At 57.1% G+C, this 23,029-nt stretch overlaps 1 protein-coding gene across 4 annotated transcripts in view; it reads right to left on the minus strand.

The window, feature by feature from the left end:
- The window catches only part of RIMBP2 (RIMS binding protein 2), a 221,268-nt gene extending 206,800 nt beyond the window's left edge, over nt 1-14,468 (minus strand). For 2 of the 4 annotated variants that reach the window (XM_058691505.1, XM_058691507.1), the window contains exon 1: nt 12,629-13,224. The gene's annotated coding sequence lies outside the window, so the exon portion shown is untranslated. Of the gene's footprint in view, nt 1-12,628; nt 13,225-13,783; nt 14,196-14,327 lie in introns of those variants that run through there. The other 2 variants (XM_058691506.1, XM_058691504.1) reach the window with 2 other exon arrangements.
- Nucleotides 14,469-23,029: the final 8,561 nt, after the last annotated feature.

The raw sequence follows: 23,029 nt of genomic DNA on the forward strand, positions 1-23,029 counted from the left end.
CCCCTCCCGCCCGGTGCCCACACACAAGCTGCTGCCTGCTGCCTGCTCGGGGCTCAGTGTTTGCCTGCATCCCGATAAGCCTCGGCCGTTCAATGGGTGCTTTTAAGCGGCTTCCCGGGGTGGGGGGAGAAGGAAAGAAAACGGCACCCACGACTGGCAGCTAGGACTGCAGAGTGGGCGGCAGGGAAAGAGGTCCGGATGCAGGAGGGGAAGCGACCCAAATCCCACGGTGACTCCTCACGTGGTGCAGAGGCCTGGGCCCCTCTCAACCTCCCACCCTCGGGAGGAGGAGGACAGGGTCCCTCTGCTACACACTGGGCAGGTCCCCAGCTCCCAGCCCCCCGCAACATCTCCCCTCTATGCCCAAAGTGCTCCTGCTCTGTGCCCTGGCTTCAAGCAGGGGAGGGGGACACAGCTCACAGCCACACGGCCACACGGATGCTTCCTGCAGTGGGACCACAGGAGGAGACCAGAGGGGCCGGGAGGCGGAGGTGGGGTGGAAGGGCCCCTGCAGGCTCCTGATCAGGCCGGCCCCCCTTCCCCCCAGGCTTTCAGAAAGGCTGAGCCCCAGCCTCCTGCTTGAAAATACAAACAAAGGTACCCGCAAATAGCAGTTTTGAAACCCAGAAGAAACCTGCCATGTGGCGCTTTCCATTTTCTGAAGTGCTTCCTGGAAGAATTCCCTGGGTTAAGTCTGAGGAATCCACCCACCTGCCTCCGCCCTCAGCTCCCGACAGGCCTGGGGGTGCAGCCCGGGGGGGGGGGGGGGCTAGGATTCCCAAAGTGGGGGTTCAACCACCTGGTTCAAATCCCAGCTTGGCCACCGTCTGGCTGCATGACTCCAGGATAGTTACCTGGCCGCTCTGTGTCCCAGCCCTTCGTCTACGCAGTAGAGATAACAGAAAAGCCTCCTGTGTGAATTCCTGGGGCTGCGGCCAGGACTATAGCAGACTCAGTGGCTTAAAACCACAGAAATTCATTCTCTCATTGATCTGGAGGCCAGAAGTCTGAAATCAAGGTCTTGGGGGCTTACGGGAGGATCCTTCCTGCTTCCTGCACGTTCTGGCCCTCCAGACACTCCTTGGCTTGTGGCCACATCACTGCATCTGTCCTCAAGGTCATGTGGTCTCCTCCCCTGGGCGGCTGTGTATCTCAAAGCTCCGTCTGCCCTCTCTTATAAACGTGTGGCAGCAGCCAGGGCCGCCCGCCCCGAGATGATCCAGGATAACAACCTCTCTTTCTCAAAGATATTTGACTTAACCACATCCACCGCTGCACAGGCGATACCCGCTCTTTTCTCGCAGAAGGTAACAGTCCCAGAGCCAGGGATCGGGACACGGACACACCTTGGGGGCCTCATCCAGCCGCTTCCGGCCGCTTTAATGGGGGAGATGCAGCCAGGAGCCAGAAGCCGGCACAACGCCCTCGGCGCTCGGTGAGAGCTGCAGGCCCCTGTCCTCCGGCAGAGCGTGGGCTGTTACCGTCACTGTGATCGTTATTAATATTCAGGGTGAATTAAAGAGCATTAACTCAGACAGTGAGAAATGACTGTCATTTCCATTCTCCTCCGAGAGCTCCTCCGGGAGGAAGCTCAGGCAGGTGCCAGGGTGTCCCCACACCTCCCGGGTGCTCACTCACCACCCCCACCACCCCCCCCCGCCCGCCACGCCGGTTGTGAGAAGAGGCCGGGCCCCAGGACACACTGGCAGGTGCAAGCAGGAGGGAGGCTAGAGATGGTTAGATCCACCGTATCCCTTTTCAGGCTGACGTCACCTAAGATGATAAAGGGGTCCGTTTACGGTCATCTCATAAGCTTTTATTTATTTTTGCTTTTATTTTAACTTTTATTTTCTTTTCAGACATTTGTCTAAATGTCTTTTGAAAGAAAAATGAGCCCATTGAGAAAAGATATTAAGTCAGCAATCCTCTCGGCCCGACAACGGGGGCAGAAAGGCCCCCTGAAGGTTACCGGGGAAAAGGGGGAGTGTGGGTCCAGCCGGCCCCACAAACCACCAGGGCCTGTCTGCTCGGCACACAAGGTGGGGGGGCTGCCTGCACGGAGTCCGGAAGCGCCTATGTGACAGGAAGTGACCTGCCAGAGCCCCACCCTGTTAATTTCAGATGAAGAAGAGAAGCTGGGAGTCTGGGGCAGCTGAACAGCACTTCCCAGGGTGCCGGTACTCCTGGGAAGGAAGCGGTCACAGTCTCCTACTGGGGTGTCCAAGATCGGGAGCCACAGAGCCATCCTTGGGGGAGGGGCGGCCAGGCAGGGACACTGCTGGCCGAGAGCAGCCACCCCATGGGCCAGGCCCACCCGCGAAGCAGTCAGCACCCCTGTTAATCACCGTTCTGACTGCTCCTCGCTGATGAAAATCAACGCAGGCATTTTCTGCACGCTCCACAGTGCTGGTGGCCTCCATGCCTGCCTGCCGCCTGCCTGTCCCCGCCCTGTCCTTCTGGAATGCCACAAGCTTCCAGCCGGCTGGGCAGAGAGGGCTGCAGAGCCTGGGGCTCACCCAGCCTGCAGAAACGTCCTGTCTTCCCTGTGGCTCGAGGCCGACACAAAGGGAGGCCTGAGCCCGGCTGCCCGGGCCTCTCATCCAGCACCAGCTCATTCCCCGCCAAGGTCTCCTCCCACCGCGGCCGCTCTCCCCCTGCACGTTTTAGGCAGTCCTGTGCTAAGAAAGGAAAAACAAATAAATTGCAGAAGCTTCTACAAAAAATCTGGGCTGCCCTGCCCAGGAGACGAAGGGAAAACCAGCTTCAAAGGGCCGTGCTCCGGGCCATTGAGACCCACGGGAATTGGTGAGTCCAGAATACAAAGCCTGATTCTGACCCGAGCTGAGCCTCGCGGAGTCCCGGCCTTTAAAGGAGCCGCCGCTCAGGTTAAGGCAACGGCTGGCATTTCATAAAGAAGCCACGCGGGAGCCAGCCACAGCGCCCCCAGGCTCCTCCCTCAGGCCGCCGGTCACAAGGACACAGCGTGGTAGCTTGGACACACAGGTCACGCCATGCACATCAAGGGGCAGTGAGACATTCTAATGTGGTCTAGATGAGGGCCCTGGTGACGGGGTGGGGAGCGCACCGCGGGGCCGGCTGAAGGCGCAGACGCGGAGGACACGGAAAATACCCCCTCTGGGCGCCGGGCGAACAGAGAAGGTTCCCAAGGGAATGGGATCCCGTCACATTTGGGACTATTGCTATCACCGCCCGAACTCCGTCATCATCTCAATGGCTAGTCCGCGTGGAGTCCAATAATAATGGCGGTAATAACAGCTCACGTGTATCGAACACTCACTATATGCCAGGCCCCGTTCTAAATGGTTCATATCATTTCATTCCTTTAACCATCGAAACGCCCATCCGCGGCCTCCGCGTCTGACGGAGAACAGCGTCAGAGCCGCTAAGTACCGGGTTGGTGAAAACAGCGGCCCCTTGAGGAGGACAAGATACCACTGTTGGGGTTTTTTTTGTTTGGTTTTTTTTGGTGTTTTTTTGAGAGAGAGACAGAGCGTGAGCAGGGGAGGGGCAGAGAGAGAGAGAGGGAGACACAGGATCCGAAGCAGCTCCAGACTCTGAGCTGTCAGCACAGAGCCCGACACGGGGCTCGAACTCACGAACCGTGAGATGGTGACCTGAGACGAAGCTAGACGCCCAACCGACTGCGCCACCCAGGCGCCCCTGTTTTCCCATTTTATAGATAAGCATATGGAGGCCCAGAGAGGTTAAGAAACACAGCCATGGTCACACAGACAGAAATCGCCAAGCCGAGATCAGAATAGCCAGTGTGGCTCTCGACTCTGCCCTCTGACCTGGCCAAAGGCCCCCTACTGAAGGCCGTTTACAGAGGCCCGCTCCTGGATCTGGTCCCTCCTGCAGATGCTGCGGGGAGAGAAGTGGGTACACGCACCTCCTCACTGGCGGGGGCCCCGTGGCTCTGGCGTGGGCTCTGCCCAAAGCTCCATGGCGAATCCTGGCTGTGACGCTCACCGGCTGTGTGATTAGGGCCCCAGCCTCCGCCCCCTGGGCCTCAGTCCGCCATCTGCAAGACGAGGACAGCGCCTGCCTTGTAGGGGCGTTGTGGCGACTAAATGAGGGGACCGCCATGACGCGTTTAGAACAGGGCCTGACTTACGGCTACTCTTACTGGACTCCAAGCAGACTGATCATTAGTGGAATTATTAATCAATAGTGAATTATTACTGATCCACAACGCCATTACTCAGAAAACACCACTGGTCCCCAGTGTGGCATTCTGAGATGTTAACGAGGCCTCCTCCCCGCACCCCCGGGGTCCCGGGGAGGCGGACAGAATGTACGGGATCAGCTCATACATGCCCGACCTCGCCTCTGCCGGCAAAGCTGACCCCAGCCACCTGTGCCCGCCGCACACCCCACCCTCTGCCCCCCGCCCGCGCCAGGGAACAGAAATTAACTGTGCGAAATCCCGAAATGACCAGGAAAACAAGTAACTGGATTTGTCCTCAAGTGACAAGATTGACTTTTCTGCTCTTGAGAAAAAGCAGAGAGCGGGAACCGCTGAGCTGCAGACGATAAGGCAGCCACGGGTGGTGTAGACACGGCAGGGATCACGCACCGCCCACGTCAGTGCGCTGACCTTGCTGGCTTCCCAGACCCTGCGCCCGCCGTCCGCACACCCGTCAGGGCCTCGCCCTCCGGGGGACGCCGGCCTGGGCAGGAGCTGCGCCTGCCTGGAGGTTCCTGCACCTCCCACCAGGGGCCCCCTTGAGGAAGCCACAGAGCACATGGGGGGCCCACCCCTGCCCTGCTGGTGCAGATTGCATGAGGCGGGCCCTGGGGGCTTTCGAAAAGTCCCTGAGCTCAGGGCTCACTCAAGCCTCTTGGAGGAGGTGCCCTGGGATGGCGTGTGGGTATCCACACGCCTTAAATGAACTTATTGAGATAGAATTCACACATCAGGCTCGGTCGGTTTAGCGTCTGACTCTTGATTTCAGCTCAGGTCATGATCTCACGGTTCGTGAGTTGGAGCCCCAAGTCGGGCTCTGTGCTGACAGTGCGGAGCCTGCTTGGGATTCTCTCTCTCTCTCTCTCTCTCTCTCTCTCTCTCTCTTCTCTGCCCCTCCCCACCTCTCTCTCCAAATAAATAAATAAGCGAACTTAAAAAGCACAAAGTGAAGTCTACAATGCAATGGTTTTGAGCATATTCCCAGGTACTACCACCACAGCCAAGGTCAGAACATTTTCGCCGCCTCGAAGAGAAACCTGCACCTTTCGCTACGTGCCTGCGTTCCCCCAGCTCCCCCCCCCCACCCCCCCCGCCAGCCCTGGACGGCCGCGAATCCACTTTCTGCCCCTGGACATTTCACATGAACGGAATCACGCAGTATGCAGCCTTTCGTGTCGGGCTCCTTCCACCAAGCGCCGTGCTCAACACGTGGCAGCCGTGACAGCGCTTCCTCCTTCCCACGCGTGGACGGACCACGGCTTGCCCACCTGCAGGCATCAGTGGTACGCAAAAGCCCCGAGAAACACTGCTGCGGACAGAGACGTGCGTTAAGTGCACACGCCTCGCCTCCCCTCCCCCCCCACTGAGCGCCCCTTCCCGGCTGCACCCCAGCCTCGTGTCCACCAGTGTGCCCCCTCCTTCCCTCCACGTCCCGAATCTGACCTCTCCTCACGATGGCCACTGCCGCCCCCTCGGCCCGGGCTGAGACCCCGCTGTCCCAGCCCCCCCGGCCCCCGGGGTCCCCCCACTCTACAGCCCAGCCCCCACCCAGCAGCCAGAGAGACCCTGCGAACCCAGACAGGCCATGCCGCTCCCCCGGGAGCCTCCTGATTGCCCTCGTTCTTACTGAGACCTGGTCCTGCCCCCCCCCCTTCACTGCTACCCCGTCCCCTCACCGGCCTCTGCACACGAGGGCCTGCTGGCCCTTTCTCTCGGGGGGTGTATGTGGTTGGAAACCCGGCCCATCTCACCCCAGCTGCATGACCTGGGACGAGCCCCTTCATCTCTTACACGATTGTCTCATCTGAAAAATGGGTCTGAACTAGCGACAATGCCCGTGTCTCAAAGCCTCCGTGTCGTGCACGTAAAGAGTGAGGGCCCTCAGTGACACCAACGGCAGACAGTTTGCTACATCCGTGGCTTGAAGATCCGTTTACAAAATTCTCTTGTTTATTTCTTGCCTGAGAAGTGGCCCAGAAAGGGAAGAGGGACCATACGCAGGGCCGGGGGGGCTTGGGGACTGTCCCGAGGTGACCAGTGCACTCAGCCATTGCTGGACCGAGCTGGCTATGCCTGCCCACTTCGCTCATCGTTGTTCAACACCTACTGATGCCAGCCACTTGCCAGCCCACTGAACAAATCCACGCAGGTTCCAACAGTTCATCTGGATGGGGGTGGGCAAGGAGAAATCCAGAGTGACCCCCAGTTCTCAAGCTGGGGTGTGTGGGGTGGGGGGTGGGGCTAGGCAATCAATGCCCAGAGAATTCAGGAGGAAGGGGAGAGGTCGGAGGGGAGACGAGGCCGGCTGTCGCCGCGTCATAATTTCCGCCTGCGGCCAGCTCCAGCCTCTCCCCTGCGGCCGCTCTGTGCCCAGGGGACCCTGCTGTGAAATGCAGCCCGAGCCCCTGCCCAGCGTCCCGCCCGTGTTTCAGGCAGGAAAACAGCAGACTGGTATCGCGGCCAGACGTTGTTAGCAACCATGGGGAACAACGAGAAGGGTCACGGCTGCGGGACGGCCTCGGTCAGGGTGTTTTGCCCCCACAAAGTGCATGTCTGCAATTTCTCGAGGAGAAATTTTAACACCATTCAGATCCTCACGGAGAAGAATCTGGAATAAAATACCAGCATCAACAATGGGGTCTCCGGGTGACAGGCTTATGAGCACATTGTTTTGTTATTCGTGCTTTTCTCGCACCTCCTGGCCGGCTCACAGCAAAGCGGCAAGGCTGATTCAGGACCAGAGCACACAAAGGCTGGAGACGCGGGGCTGTGAGCGGGGGTGGGGTGGGGGCCCTGGGTGCTTGCTTCCCACCGGAGCGGGCGGCCCCACCGAAGCAGGCATCCAGAGCAGACCCTGGGCCCCAGAAAGCAGCCCAAACACAGCTTCCTGGTGCCCGGGGCGGTGGGGGGGGGGTGGGGGGGGGTGGGGGGGCCCTTCTTGGAGGGAGGTGTCAGAAACCAGGAAGCCAACCTGTTGCCGAGCTTGCTCTCTGCAGCTCTCCCGAGGCAAACAATGCAGGCGTGCAGGGGTGTTTCTCCCGCTCCGAGGCGGGAAGTCAGTAGGAACCATGAATAACAGCGCCGTGCACACCCGCTCTGTTGAACCAACTGCAGCCGCCAATTCTAAATATTGTCATCACAGAGTACATGCTGGGTTTTGGCAACAGGAGCGGCTAATCGGAGGGAATCTCACCGAAGTCCCACCGCCAGATCTGCTAGGTTAGCCAACATCTCCAGGATCCGCGCGGAAGGCCTCCGTTCCCAGAGCAGCGGCGGCGGCAGGCGTTGGGCTGGGTGCGGGGTGGCACGGGGCAGGGGTGGGTCGCGGGGGGGTGGCGGGAGGGAACCTTGGCCCCTCCACGAAGGGACACCCATGGCCAGCTCCCCGAAGACAGAGTAGACAAAGGGCACCGCTGGCTGGTTTGCAGACGCTGACGCTGAGGGTCCACGGTCCCGGCCGACCCGCCTGTCCCCGTAGCATCCCACGAGCGCCTGCAGAACCACATTCTACGGGAACCGAAGCCTCGGGGGCAACCTCCTGCCTTCGGATATTCAGGACTTTTGCCCTGGTGTCCACACAGCTGGAAGCTCAGCTCACCATTCGTGGCTCAGCCTAAACATCACCTCCTCCATGAGGCCTTCCAGGATCACCCAGTCCCAGGCTCTCATCAGGCTGTTGTAATCCTCTGCCTCTACTTCAGTGTGGCCATCTCTTCATCGCGTTATTTATTCACCTGCTTGTGGCCACACACACACACACACACACACAGTCATCTCCATGACAGCAAGGACCTCATGCACCTTGTTCCCTGCTCTATGCTTAGCACCTAAAAGGCTACTTAGTATTTAATAGTTCCTCAAATGTTTGTTGAATGAATAAACAAATGCACTGCCTTAGTCACTGGGCACACAGAGATAGAGACTGCCTTCCGGAAGCTTAATTCTACTGGAAGGGCTGTCAGATAAGCGCACGTCTGCTTCCTGAAGGGGACGAGGAGACAAGGTGCAGGCTAGTAGCCAGGACTCATGGGCGGGGAACCCACCCCGGCCTAGACACTGTGCAAAGCATCACATTTCCTGGGCTTGTTCTTTCAGAAAAAAATCTCTACCGACCACCTACTATGTGCAACGTGTCTGTGTGGAAAGACAGACGACAACAGGGTCAGCAAACAAACTTTCAGATCAAAGTCTGCACCTCCCTGATCTCCCACTTCTCCGCAGGCCACACCATCCCCAACGGCCCAGACCCCGCATAGACCCTGGGGGTCACGACACACCCCTGGCCCGTGAGGGTGAGCAGATGAAGAGAGGACCTGGGCCCTCAGAAGTCCGGGGGAGCCCCGGCTTCTTCCACTTTACGAGGTTCCTGGTCCAGTGGAAACTTAAGAAATGTTGAAATGCAGTGTTGGAATGACATGCTCCTTTTCAGGCATCCAGGTCACGGGTCACTACTCGTAACCCAGCAAACCCTCCTACAAGGCCACTGGTCTGTTCAAAGATAAACACGAATTGTTTTAAAGGAGAGAAGGCCCCACGCAGGCAGGGGACCCAGGCGTAAAGTCGCACGAGATTCTCGGACGTTCTTGGTGAATGAAAACGTAGGTTCCCCAGGTGAGGGTTAGTGTGAGCGTTTGTCACTGTCAGGATGGCCAGACGGACCCCAGACTGTGATGGGGCCCCAGACCATGATAGGGGAGGTGCCCAGACCATGATGGAGGTGCCCAGACTATGAGGGGGGCCCCCTGTCCGTGAGGGGGGCCCCCAGACTGTGAGGAGGGCCCCCAGACCATGAGGGGGGTGCCCAGACCATCGGGGAGGCCCCCGGACCATGAAGGGGGCCCCCAGTCTGTAAGGGGGACGCCCCAGACCATGAGGGGGTCTCCAGTCCATGAAGGGGGCCCCCAGACCATGAGGGGGACCCCACAACACCTGACAAGTATGTCTGAAGAGTCGCCTGCCCTTCACCTGGAGGCTCCCCTGTCCCCATGCTGCCTCCCACACAACCGGGCACTTGTAACTGCTGCGTCTCCTAAACCCTGGGGACACTGGAGGGGACAGCGGAGGAGGGTGGGTCTCCGGGGGCTGGAGAACATTGCCGGTGACGGCAGAGCACCGGACGATGCCGAGCGTTGGCAAGAACGTGGGGAGAGAGTCTGGCACGACGGGAGGAACGTGCCCAAACGGAGCAGACACGTCCCCTCGCCCTCTGCTTCTGAGACGCATCGGGACGATTCCCACACAGGACCGCAGGGGACACACGCACCCGGGCTTGCCGCAACCTTGGTCGTGGAGCACGGCTCTGTGGCCACCGCGGGTGCCCTCACTGGGGCTCGGCGGGCAAATGGTGGCCATGAGCACCATGGGACTCGTGGGGCACCTGGACGTCACCCATCGGGAATGCGGTGATGCAGATAGAGAAACAGGGGACTCAGATCAAGGTCTAGGGCACTTGGATTTGTGAGCCTCAGAACACCTCCAAGCACAACAGCCTTGAGCGGTCCACTGAATGCAAACCCACGGTCTGTGTGAAGCACGAAAGGTCTGTGACGGAGAAGGAAAGGGACAGGATGGGGCGGGGGGTGGTAAACGGGAGGAGAGAGAAAGAAAGAGCCAAGTGGGGGGAGAGGGGGGGGCGGGCGGGCAGTCCGCAGGGAGGGACAGAAGGACCAAGGGAGGAAAGGGTAAGGAGCCAGCGGTGACAGCATGCTGGGGACCGAGGAGCGGTCTCTGCACCCCAGGCAGCAGCGACACCAACGAGATCAGTGCTCCCCAGCACGCAGCCCCGGTGAGCTCTGGGGCAGATGCCAGAACAGGACCAGACAGCTTCCCAAACAGGTGGGAGCACAGAGGGGGGACAGGGAAACACAGGTCTTTTCTCACAAGAAAGCAGAGAAATGAGGAACAGAATTTTCTAGAAACTGGTATGAGCCACCGGCCTCAGCCAAGACAGACCAACCAGTACAGCCAGCGTGGCCGGTCCTTCACGGGGCTCCCAGAGCCACACGGTTTCCACCTTCCGGCAGACAGATGTGGGAAAGGCCGAGGCAACTCAGCAGTAAAAGCCTCCGTGGCCCACGGAAGTCTGACCACTGATGCGTCTGGACCCACGTGGGAGGCAAGTGCTCTGTGAGGGTCACGCCTCACTCCTAACCCTCAACCCAAGCCCCAGAGAACAGAGGACGCCTCCCGGAACAGGTAAGGCCCCTGTGGCCACACTCGAGCCCCCTGGTTCTCAAAGCAGGTCCCTGGACCACCTCACCGGCCCCCGGGCAGGCGAGAAATGCACCGCGGGCCCTGCCCAGGCCTGCTCAGCAAGAGCCTCTGTTGTCACCAAGGACCCTGATGCTCACAGCGTCTGAGAACCATGGCTGTCGTTAAATCTCAGACTTTATTCCGAAATCCCGAAGGAGGGGGGCTCCGGAGCCTGGGAAGAGCCCCCTGCTCACCCCTCCCCCGCCCCGCGCGTCCCTCCCCTTTGACCGCACGCTGTCCTCTCCCACATGCCAGCCACGCTGGGAGCAAAGTGAAGGGACCTGAAAGGCACCGTGGCTCCCTGCCCTTTTCCCCCACTGCGAGGACCTCACAGCCCGGCCTGCGCTCGGCCTCACCGGGGAGGCTTTGCAAACCATCCAGCGCACATGCATCATTCGGATATGGCTGGCTCCTGGTCCCTGCAGACGTGCTCCAGGGGGAAGCAGGGGGAAGCGTGGGGGGGTAGGGGCCCCTGGGGTCCGCACCCCCAACCCTTCCCCGACCCGGTCTGTCACCTTCTCAGAAGGGAGGGTGGTAAACAGTAGCTGACGGCCACTCCCCTGGAGTCACCTCAAATTTCCGGGGGACCCAGACTGTGGGGCACAGCCTCATCACCTCCCCCCCTAAGTAGGGCCGGCTGCCGGCCTGCCCCCCACACCACAGCCCGCACTGGGCCCCGCACAACCATCCCGCCTGGAGGCCCTGAACTCACAGCTCCCACACAACACTCTGAGACACGAACCCCAAACGCCAGGGACCGGCACCCCGGCCGGACACAAGCCAGGTCCCGGCGAGTCCAGCAGGGCCGGGAGAAAGCAGAGGGGCCAGGTGTCTGGGGGCGGGGGCTGGCTATTTTGCGAGGACCCCTGCACTGCTCACTTGCCTGCACGGTGGGTTTGATGCGCGTCCCTCCCCTGGGCGCCTCGTCCACTCCAGGTCAGGACCTGGATGTAGGAGAGTGCCCCGTGCCCCACGGACACAGGCCACCTGGTCTCCCAGCCTCCCAGCCTCCGAGCCCCCCTCCCCCCCGTGCTTGGCCCCTCCCACCCGCACCTCCCATCCGTCCATCCGTGAGGCGGGGTCTCTCCAGCGAAGGGGCAGATGCTGGAAGAAGGGAGGTCCCAGCCTGCCTGCCCCGCTCCCCGAGAGCCTCCCTCCTCACTCACCCCTAAGCACCCGCATGGATAAGACCCAGCGCGAGACGTGCGGAGCCCCCACCCCCCATCCCTACCGGACCCCCCAGCGGCCCGCCTTCCCCCGGGGCCCATAAGTGGTGGCGAGCCCCATGAACCCAGCCCTGGGCCCCACACGGTGGGGACGGTCAGCACGGCTCCCCGGGGACAGGAGCAGACCTGCTTCTACAGAGGCCTGGGCTGCGGGAGAGCAAGCCTCACCCCTGCCCCCAGCCCCGGCTCTCCCAGACCCAACTTCCCTGCTGGCAGCTCTTCCTGCCTCGTAAACACTGCATTTCCAGTGGGGAGCGTGCCCGCCCCAGCCAACAGCCTGCTGCGTGCACACGGGCACACGCTCACGCACACGGGCACACACACACGCACATGAACATTCCGCCGGGAACATCTGTTTTGACAAATTATTCAAGTCAGTCTACGGGACGTGGATTGACAAACCCCCCACATGGAGGCTCCTCGCTCAAAGCATCTCGAGCCCAGCTGTGAATGATACAAGCAACTCTCCTTTTCTGGGCCCACACCCCCTTCCCCGCCACGGCCCCGGCCCCCGCCAAGACCCCTTCCAAAGCCCCAGAGGCTTAGGTCTGAGCCCCATCACACCCCTCCACCTGGGCTGGAAAGGCACTGCCCGGTGTGATGTCAACCTTCGCCCAGAGGGGCTTGTCGAAGACGCTGGGGGGGTGGGAAGGGTGAGGCGACCGCACACTGAGAGAGAAAGCAGCCGGTCTTGCCCTTCGGAGACCAAGCAGCGACATCCACCATGGGCAGGCGGAATGGTCTGGAAACATCGCTCCTTTCCCCGCGGCTCCCCGGTGCCGGGAGCACAGCTACCTGGACCCCACGCTGAAGGGCATCCTCTAACCGCTGGAAAATAAACTTTGTCAGGGCAGAGAGTTTCCGGCTACCACCCTGCCATCTCCGCGCTGCGGCTCGGGTGCGGGAAGCTATTTTTAGGAGAAAAATATAAATCTCAGCCTACCTTAGAAGCGAGCTGTGCCAAGACTGGGGAGGTTCAGGCTCAGACAACTGCAGTCTACTGTATCAGATTACAAACAGGGGGCCAGAGGGAGGGAGGAGCGGAGGGGGGAGGCGAGGGGGAGGGAGGGACGGAGGGAGGGAGGGAGGGACAGAGAGGGCACCGGTGTCTCAGTGCCGCTTGGATCCGGCCAGAAATGATTCATGAGTTTTCCGCAGGCAGGCAGGTCGGGAGGAAGCCGAGATCGGCCGCCATGAAGCATATATGCCCAGAGCCTACGAAATGTCCGTGTTTCGGCGCGCACTCACGCGCACACACGCATGCACACGCGCACACACACCCCCAAGATGGCTCTCCCTCCCCGTCAGTCAGTTGTCAGTTTCCTTTTCACGGAGCTGCTGCGGTCAAAGGCTGGGACGGGAGAGCCGGGCAGGGCTGGGGGCCGGTGGTGTTCCCTGGATGGGAGCCACAGCGCGTCTCCCCTGCGGGCGCCCCGGGGGCCCCTGTGCAAGGGCCCAGGGCTGGGCAGCCGCGCTCTGTTCGCCCCCGTGAAGCTGAGACCCAAATGCGGCCGGGAATTAAGCGATTATGTGGAACCACCCAAGCTGCTGGCTGTTTACCCTCTGGTCCGGCTCCCCGCCCCTGAAAGAGAATAAAATGCTGTGTCCCTTCCTCCTCCCAGAACTTGGGGCTGCTGCATGGATGTACCAGCTCCCTAGCAACGCGGGCGTGCAAGAGAGTAAAAGGCGAGGCACGTGCTGGACTTCACACGCGTGTGCACGCACACGCACACACACACACACTCCCTTCCCAGGATAGAAAGCCCACCATGTGTTATTTAGAGGCGCTGAGGAATTTATCCCAGCAACAGGAGAGCCCTGGCGTCGGGCCCCACGTGCCCTGGTCCCTGCGTGTCCGGGGACCAGGAGGGCGACAGCACGCCCACTGCGCACAGAGACTTCCCCAGAGGACCTCCCTGTTGCTTCTCTGATTAACACACTCACGTTACGGCTTTTGCAAAACAGGCTCGTCCCAAAATGGGCTTCAAATGAGCCACGATGCTCCAAAACTAAGTGGCCACGGGGAGACTCCTTCCCAAACGACTTCCCCGCACGACAGTCCACGGGCTGACCAGAAGCTTCCCTCGGCGGGACTCACCTCTGCTTCCCGAACACGGAGAGCGTCTGGATTTGCCTGCGAGGTGGAGGCTTCTCTCAGAACCGCGCTCTGGAACCCCAGTCCATCTCCGCTGAGCAGGGAGTAGCGCTGACACCAGGAGTAGGTACTGGACCACCCAGCACTTCTGTCTCCCTCCTGCGGGCAAGCTGTCACCCGTAATGGCGACGCGGAGGGGGACCAGCACCTATGTCCACAGCACTAGTCACGACAACTGGAAGGTGGACACAGCCCGGTGGCCGCTGATGGCCAGACGGGTCCACAAAACGTGGTCCGTGCAGGGCAATACCCTTCCGCCATCGAAAGGAACGAAGCTTGACACCTGCTGCCACACGGATGGGTCTTGGAAACGTGGCGCATGTGGCTCTCCGAGTAGACGTCCTGAACAGCAGACCTGCAGCGACAAAGCGGACTGGCGGGGTGGTTGCCAGGGGCTGGGAGGAGGAGGCAGGAGGGAGGGCGACAGGGTTTCTTGGGGGACGACATTGGGCAGGAGCCAGACAAGGTAGTGTTCACATACACATACCAAACGCCACGGAATTGTTGACTTCAAAACGGTTAATCTGGGGCGCCTGGTGGCTCCATAGGTTGAGCATCCAACTTCGGCTCAGGTCACGATCTCAGTCTGTGGGTTCGAGCCCCGCGTCGGGCTCTGTGCCGACAGCTCGGAGCCTAGAGCCCGCTTCGGATTCTGTGTCTCCCTCTCTCTCTGCCCCTCCCCTACTCATGCTCTGTGTCTCTCTCTTTCTCTCAATAATAAATAAAGATTAAAAAAAAAAAAAAGACTACAGAATTGTTCCCATAGGATTTCACGCTCATGGGTTCTGCTCATGCAAGGGTCTCTGTGTGAGCCCATTTCACGGGCCGGGCAAGCGGAGGCCAGGAGAGGAAACCATGTCTGCCGGGAGTCATGCTGTCAAATCAGAAAGGGAAGGCAGGGATTCCACCTCTGGACGTCATGTTCTAGTTTGATGAGTATCGGGCAGACGTTGCGCATAAGAGGCTGGGAAATGTAACAGACCAGGGGTTCCACCGGGATGCTCTTGGGTTACTAACAATGAGAAAGAAGCCGTCCCCGCTCTGTAAAGGACAAGGACGTGTCCAATGCAGCGACAAGGAGCTACCCAGTTCTGAGAAATGGGCCCCTGGCTCTGAGACCAGCTTCCTTGACGAAATCAGAGAAGCTCATCCTTTCTGTGACCGTCACGGGCCACCCGCCAGCCCTTGACCAGAAGACAGACCGCACAAAGCCGTGGCTGTTAACCGGGCCTCCTCGGCTGCTCGAGGCTGCCATAAATAATGTGCCGTGCGGTTATCCAACCACGAAAGCAACCAATGTTGCCAGATGTCAGAGACGCACCAGGTGTGGAGCCACAGCACAGCCACGGAGGGCTTTCCGGTTGTGCCCACGGAGAAAGCACGACCGGGCAGTTTCCACTTGGGACGGCCGTCTGAGCAAATGGCAGCCATCTGCTTGCTGCGTGGTTCTGAGGGCTCCGGGTCCAAGCAGAAGAACCGGCCACTGCTAACAGCGGGTCCGCGCCCACCACGGCCACCAGCGCCGTGGCGCCTCAGGGCCTTGAGCCTCCACCAAGCACAGCGAGTTTTCTGAGGCCAAGTCCAAGGCCGCTTCAAGCAGCCTCTGGAGGGCTGGCGGTCACCAGGACCTCAGCACTGGGCGGGGACAGACCCTGTCTGGGACAGACCCCACGGCGCCCTGTCCACGTGCAGGGAAGTCGGAACGGCAGGAGGCAGGCGGGACTTGGAGACAGTGCGATGATCCGGGGGGGACACCAGCGCACCAGGAACCTGTTGCAAATGAACAGCACAGCACAGCAGAGGATGGAACAGACTAGAACAGAACTCTGTGTGTGTCCTGTAAGCAAATCGTACGTTATTTTCCTTACCAGCAAAAATGACTTCTGTATTATTATATACACTAACATGTAAAAATCAATAGCTTTCTCTTTTTTTTTAAATTTTTTTCAACGTTTTTTATTTATTTTTGGGACAGAGAGAGACAGAGCATGAACAGGGGAGGGGCAGAGAGAGAGGGAGACACAGAGTCGGAAACAGGCTCCAGGCTCCGAGCCATCAGCCCAGAGCCTGACGCGGGGCTCGAACTCACGGAGCGCGAGATCGTGACCTGGCTGAAGTCGGACGCTCAACCGACTGCGCCACCCAGGCGCCCCTCAATAGCTTTCTTATAGAAGAACAGCCAGTCAGGAAAGAAATCGGGGCGCCCGGGGGGCTCAGTCAGTTGAGCATCCAACTTCGGCTCAGGTCACGATCTCAGTCTGTGGGTTCGAGCCCCGCGTCGGGCTCTGTGCTGACAGCTCAGAGCCTGGAGCCTGCTTCAAATTCTGTGTCTCCCTCTCTCTCTCTGCCCCTCCCATGCTCACGCTCTGTCTCTCAATAATAAATAAATATTAAAAATTTAAAAAACAAAAGACGAAGAAAGAAAAAAATCCCTTTTAAAATGGCAAACAAAGGGGCGCCCGGGGGGCTCAGTCGGTTGAGCACACAGCTTCGGCTCAGGTCATGATCTCACGGTTTGTGAGTTCGAGCCCTGCATCAGGCTCTGTGCTGACAGTTCGGAGCCTGGAGCCCGCTTTGGATTCTGTGTCTCCCTCTCTCTCTGCTCCTCCCCCATTCACACTCTGTGTCTCTCTCAGAAATAAACAAACATTAAAAAAAAAGAGTAATGAAGGAGCACTAGCCTCACCAGACACTAACATATATTATCAGTATATAAATAATGTGCTTGGTCCTGCTGCATGAACAGATAAATCAACAGGACAGGCTTGGATACATGGATCCAATTACCGATGAGAATTTAACGTATGATAAAGTGGCACTTTTTTTTTTTTTTAGTTTATTTATTTTTGAGAGAGAAAGAAAGAGCGCGTACACTTGCAAGCAGGGAAGGGGTAGAGAGAGGGAGAGAGAGAATCCCAAGCAGGAATTCCACAAACCTTGAGATCGTGACCTGAACTGAAATCAGGAATCGAACACCCAGCTGCCTGAGCCTCCCGGATGCTGCGTGGCACTTGTAATCGGTAAGAAAAGACTGGTCCTTCAATAAATGATATTCATAAACCTGGATAATTTTTGAAAATATTCTTATGCAATTTCAAAGTCAATTTCAGCTGAATCAAGTATTGAAACATAAAAAGGGGGAAAAAATGAGACTTCCAGGAGAAATCACGAAAAGGGAATTTTAAGCAAAGCAGACACACCAGAGATAAAGGAAGGGAAGCCCCTTTACGTCTGATACGTGGAAATTCAAAACTTCTGCACAGTAAAGAAAAGGCCACGAGCAAAATCAAAAGGTAACTTACACAGTGGGATAAAATACTTGAGACACAAGTTGCAGACTCGGGTGTGGGTCCGGGTTTTGTGGGGCCTGCAGTTCACTCCACGTGGGGAGCCCTGTCTAAGAAAAACAAAAACAAAATGAAAAAGAAAAAATCCGATGCAAAACGGCACAAACACGATTACTTACAAAGAATGAGAAAATGAACTGCAACAAATCCTACACTTTAAAAAGCTAACAGATCCTGCAAACATCACAGGAATCACAGGATCCACAAAAATGGCATTGTGGGTTTTTTTAACTTTTTTTAACCTTTATTCATTTTTTTTTACACTTTATTTATTTTTGATAGAGAGACACAGCACCAGTGGGGGAGGGGCAGAGAGAGACAGAGACACGGAATCCGAAGGAGGCTCCAGGCTCCGAGCTGTCAGCACAGAGCCCGACGCGGGGCTCGAACTCACGAACCGCGAGATCACGACCTGAGCCGAAGTCGGATGCTCAACCAACTGAGCCACCCAGGTGCCCCAACCTTTATTCATTTTTTGAGAGAGACAGAGAGACAGAGCGTGAGCAGGGGAGGGGCAGAGAGAGAGGGAGACACAGAATCCAAAGCGGGTTCCAGGCTCCAAGCTGTCAGCACAGAGCCCGATGCGGGGCTCGAACTCCCGATCATGACCCACGTCGAAGTCGTATGCTTAACTGAGCCACACATACGCTCCTGGCATTGTGTTTTTTTAATTAACTGTCTGACACACCTCCGTAATATGTATGTATTTTTTATTTTAGCTGCAGGGCACCTGGATGGCACAGTTGGTTAAACATCCAACTCTTGATCTTGGTTTAGGTCGTGACCTCACAGTTCGTGGGTTCGAGCCCCGCGTTGGGCTCTGTGCTGACAGCTCAGAGCCCGGAGCCTGCTTCACACTCTGTGTCCCCCTCTCTCTCTGCCCCTAACCCACTTGCATTCTGTCTCTGTCTCTCTCAAAAGGAAACATTAAAAAATTTTTATTTTTAATTTTTTTTTACTGTTTATTTTTGAGACAGAGAGAGACAGGGCATGAACGGGGGAGGGTCAGAGAGAGGGAGACACAGAATCCGAAACAGGGTCCAGGCTCTGAGCTGTCAGCACAGAGCCTGACGCGGGGCTCAAACTCACGAACCGCGAGATCACGACCTGAGCCGAATTCGGACGCTTCACCGACTGAGCCACCCAGGCGCCCCAACATTAAAAAAAATTTTAGATGGGGCGCCTGGGTGGCGCAGTCGGTTAAGCGGCCGACTTCAGCCAGGTCACGATCTCGCGGTCCGTGAGTTCGAGCCCCGCGTCGGGCTCTGTGCTGACGGCTCGGAGCCTGGAGCCTGTTTCCGATTCTGTGTCTCCCTCTCTCTCTGCCCCTCCCCCGTTCATGCTCTGTCTCTCTCTGTCCCAAAAATAAATAAAAAACGTTGAAAAAAAAAAAAATTAAAAAAAAAAAAATTTTAGAATAATCGATAAAATTTTGTTCTTTTAAATATTGGTAGTTTTAACAAATTTCTTTCACATAAAATTACAATAAACGTACTTGGGTGTGTGAACACAAGTTCCAGGTACTAGAATTCTGAGAGATTCTATTTGATTTGATTACCAGCAAAAAAGTCGATTAGGTTTCTGATGGATCATGTCTGTATTTGCTCGATTATCAGGGATGATGTTCCTGCAGGAGGAATTCCCGGTCGGCCACACATGGATGGGAACAGCATCGTGGAAAAGTCTTACTTTGGAGGGCTGCGGGGGTTTCCACGGACTGGCTTCTGCCTCCACCCCCACTATCACGTGGTCCCAGTGCCAAATTCCACGAGACGCGTGGATACGTGTCCATATGATGGTACGGCCTTTGGCCACGCAGGACCGAGAAGGGGAATTCAGCACAGAGAAGAGTGAGTCTTACAGGAAGCCATCCCTTTTCAAAATGGCTAGCGATGGTCTTTGTACCCACAAGTGACAGCCCCCTAAACACATCCCACGTCATCCAAGTTCAACGTAACCCGAGCGGAACTGCCTCTTGGCCGGATCCCAAGACTGCCCACCGCCTGCCAGAACAGGAGCAAGGTACAATCCTCTTGGAAGAGTGCAGTGACAATAACTTACTGGGGTGAATCCTTTCCGGGGTCCTGTGAGGGTTTATACAAGGGAGAGTCTCTGAAAACTGAACTTCATCGGTTTCATGATAAATCTGCCTCTTGACAAACTAAAGACTAAACTGCTTAATATATAAAGAGCTCTTACAAGTCAATAAGACCAACAATCCGACACAAAGATTGGAAAAGGACATCAATGCACAGCAACCCCAATAAAAAAATGAGGTGCTGTTACAACACAATGTCCAATACATGTTAAGTGAAACAAAGAAGAAAAAAAAAACCCAAATACTGTCAGGGGCACCTGGGTGGCTCAGTCGGTTAAGCGTCCGACTTCAGCTCAGGTCATGATCTCACAGTTCGTGAGTTTGAGCCCCGCGTCGGGCTCTGTGCTGACAGTTCAGAGCCTGGAGCTGCTTTGGATGCTGTGTCTCCCTCTCTCTCTGCCCCTGCCCCACTCAGGCTCTGTCTCTCTCAAAAATAAATAAATAAATAAACATTAAAAAAATAAAAAAAGACTGTGTGTATGTGTTCCCTTGTTTGCATATAAAACAGGAATGCTTAATGTTTCAGGAAGTTCATGCACAATGGCAACCGTGGTGGCCTCTTGAGAGAGGGGCAAAGGACCTAAGAGCTTGAGTGTTCGAGATCCCATTTCCTTTGGCACAGTGTGAATTTTTCACACTAGGTTGGTACTTAGGTTTGAGTTGAAACCGGCCCTGGGGGTCTGGAACCTCAGACGGCCCCTCTCCCCCTGCAGCCGGCATCTGTAAGGTGGGCACTTAGCATGGCAGGTGGGAGGCCCGTGGTCCCTGCAGCCACAGCCCTGGGCCCACCTCACCAGCCGCTCTTGGGGGCAGGCCTCTGGCCCAGCGGCCCCTCCTGCGTTAGGGAAGGCACGGTCCCCCAGGGCACGGTGGCGGGTCGGCGACTCAGGGCCGGGAGGCCACCCTGGCTGCGGGGCGGACCCCAGGGCCTGAAACTCTGTCCTGGGCCCTGGTCCCAGCACCTGCTCCGAGCCACGGACTGAACAGGCAGCCAGAGAGGATAGTATCTCCGCACCCTCGGCGTCCACCTGAGGACCACGCTGGTCTCTCCACCTCAGTGTGTTCACTGCAGGTGTTACGCAGTCAGGAGGCCTTTTCCGGTGCTCGCTGCCCTGGCCGTGGGTGGCAAACGGGCCAGTTCCGGCATCTGGTCCAACCTGCCGGAGCCCAGCCTCCTGGCGCGGCATCAGGAGCAGCGCCCGGTCCACAGCCGCTGAGAGTCGTTGACGGCATCCGGAACGTCTCCAAAAGTTTATAGAAAGAGCGACTTGAAGCCCACCAAGCACGGCACTGGCGAGCCCTCCGCGGGACGGACCGGGGACATTTCAGGCCGTCTTGGGCAGCACCGAATCATTTCAGCTCTGCCTTGTCTGCTCACGTGAAAACAAAAACCAAAAAGCAAAAACAAACAAACAAGCGTTGAGACTATTTCACCCAACAGCCCATGGGCTGGAGGAGAGACTTCGTGACAGGTGTTTTTAGCTGGTTGGGAAACTTCCACCAGGAATTTCAAATCTGCATGCGTCTTGCCAAGTGCAGAGAGGGTCCCGGACGTGAAAGCAACATCAGCTCGCCCAGCAAACCGGGAAACCCAGCAAGCTAACATCAAACGGGCTAATTGTTCCTAGACGCTGCTTCGGAGAACAGCGTAAGACTTAAATCAGGGTTTGCCAGTCAGATGCCCCCGGGGACCGACCAAGGGAACGAATGAGGGCAACAGCCTGAGGGTGAGAACCTAGGTCCCTCCAGGGGGCTCTTCCCTTATGACTTTTAAGGCCACGTCACTTGCCACGTAATTCTGCAGTGATAAAAATGGCGGGAGGACACTAGGTATGCTGTTGATACTTAGATCCCAGGCAGGGGTGTGTGCAGGGGGTGCCGAGGGTATGGGTGTGTAGGGGCCGCCAGGACTAAGTACCCCGGGCTGAGGGCTTGGACAACAGAGCTCTGCTCTTGGTTCTGGAGGCAGGTGGAGAGCAGGGTCTCAGCAGGGCTGCGGTCCTGAGGTCCCGAGGCCCCCTCCCCACATCCTCACTTGGTGGTCTTTCCCCCCCGTGTGTGTCTGTCAGACCTGAGCAGCACACCTGTCACCCTGGATCAGGGTTCTGAGGGACTGAGGGTTAGGACGTCGACATGTGAACGTGGGGGGGGGACACAATTGTAGAAGCCCACCACGGTGGGGCACCCGGCAGTCGGCCGGAGCGGGGAGGGGCACAGCCACGCCCCAGATGTGGGGAGCAGGTGGACAGGGCCCCCCGGCGAGGACACGGCTGCTCCCCGAGTTCTGGTGGAGAGGAGTCTTCCCTTCCGGACGCCCCCGGCTCTCCTGAGAAAGCACATTTCCTTGCGAGAAGAGCCTGTGGTTGGGTTTTTAATGGAATCAACTCAGCCTTTTCTGGATTATTCCAATAACTCGAAAATCAAAGCCACAGAACGTGAAAACGAAGCAGCCTTTAAAAATGAGCTTCCGAGAGGCTGCACCACTTGGCACTCTGGACAACAGTGTGGATGGTCCTCAAAAAATCAAAAGCAGAACGCCCTGCGACCCAGCAATGACACTACTAGGCATTTATGCAAAGGATACAGAAATGCTGGTTCGAAGGGGCGCACGCACCCCAACGTCTTCAGCAGCGCTATCGACAACAGCCCAAGTATGGAAAGAGCCCAAATGTCCATCGGCTGACGAATGGATAAGGAAGATGTGGTTTATGAATACAACGGAGTATTACTCGGCAATGAAAAAGAACGCAACCTCGCCGTTCGCAACAACACGGATGAAACTAGAGGGTATTATGCTCAGCGAAATTAGTCAGGCAGAGAAAGACAAATATCATATGATTTCCCTGGTATGTGGAATTTAAGAAACACAACACATGAACATAGGGGAAGGGAAAGAAAAATAATAGAAAAACAGAGCGGGAGGCAAACCCTAAGAGACTCTTAAATACAGAGAACAAACTGAGGGCTGCTGGGGGGGGGGGCGCGGGGAATGGGCTAGATGGGGGATGGGCATTAGGAGAGCACTTGTTGGGATGAACACTGGGTGTAAGAAGAGAATCACTGGGCTCTGCTCCTGAAGCCAAGACTACACTGTATGTTAACTAACTTGAATTTAAATTTTTTTAAAAAAGGAGGAGAACCCCACTCTTAGCAGAGCATGTCAGACGTACCTGAAGGATGATAACCTCACGCTAATCCCATGGTACAAATGTTCCCCAAACCTCCCTCCCTGCGAAATAAACCAACAGACTGTCCCCAGCCAGCACTCAAGCCTCCTGTTCCCAAGACACAGGTCACACGCCTTCCCCTCAGCTGCCTTCTTTCCGGTGCTGGTCCCCAAACAGCTTGCAGTTAGAAGCCTGGGCTCTTGAACGACCCAGAAGTGGCCGCCGGCACAGCACCGTGGTCCAGAGCCGGCCTGTGCTGCAGAACCAAACACTAAACAGATTAAGTTCATGACTACATCCTTCCGAGGCCAGCAGGCTCCCCAGAGTGTGACAAAGCTTCCGTTCCTGGAACGTGGCTAATTGGAGCACCAAATATAAACATCCTGGTTTGGTGAATTTTCCATCTGGGATTTAGCATTCTCGGCCTACAAGAGATAGGAGGAATTCTGGAAAGGGATCCTCTGTCAAGATTTCACTGAAGGGTGGGAAATAAATACGTTTTCAGGGTCAAGCAGAACTCGTCGATGTGGGAAGGAGCGTTCAAGCCCCACCAAAAATAATCCAGATTAATTTCAAA

Source organism: Neofelis nebulosa, chromosome 11 (genome assembly GCF_028018385.1).
Source record: "Neofelis nebulosa isolate mNeoNeb1 chromosome 11, mNeoNeb1.pri, whole genome shotgun sequence".
Taxonomy (NCBI): Eukaryota; Metazoa; Chordata; class Mammalia; order Carnivora; family Felidae; genus Neofelis; species Neofelis nebulosa.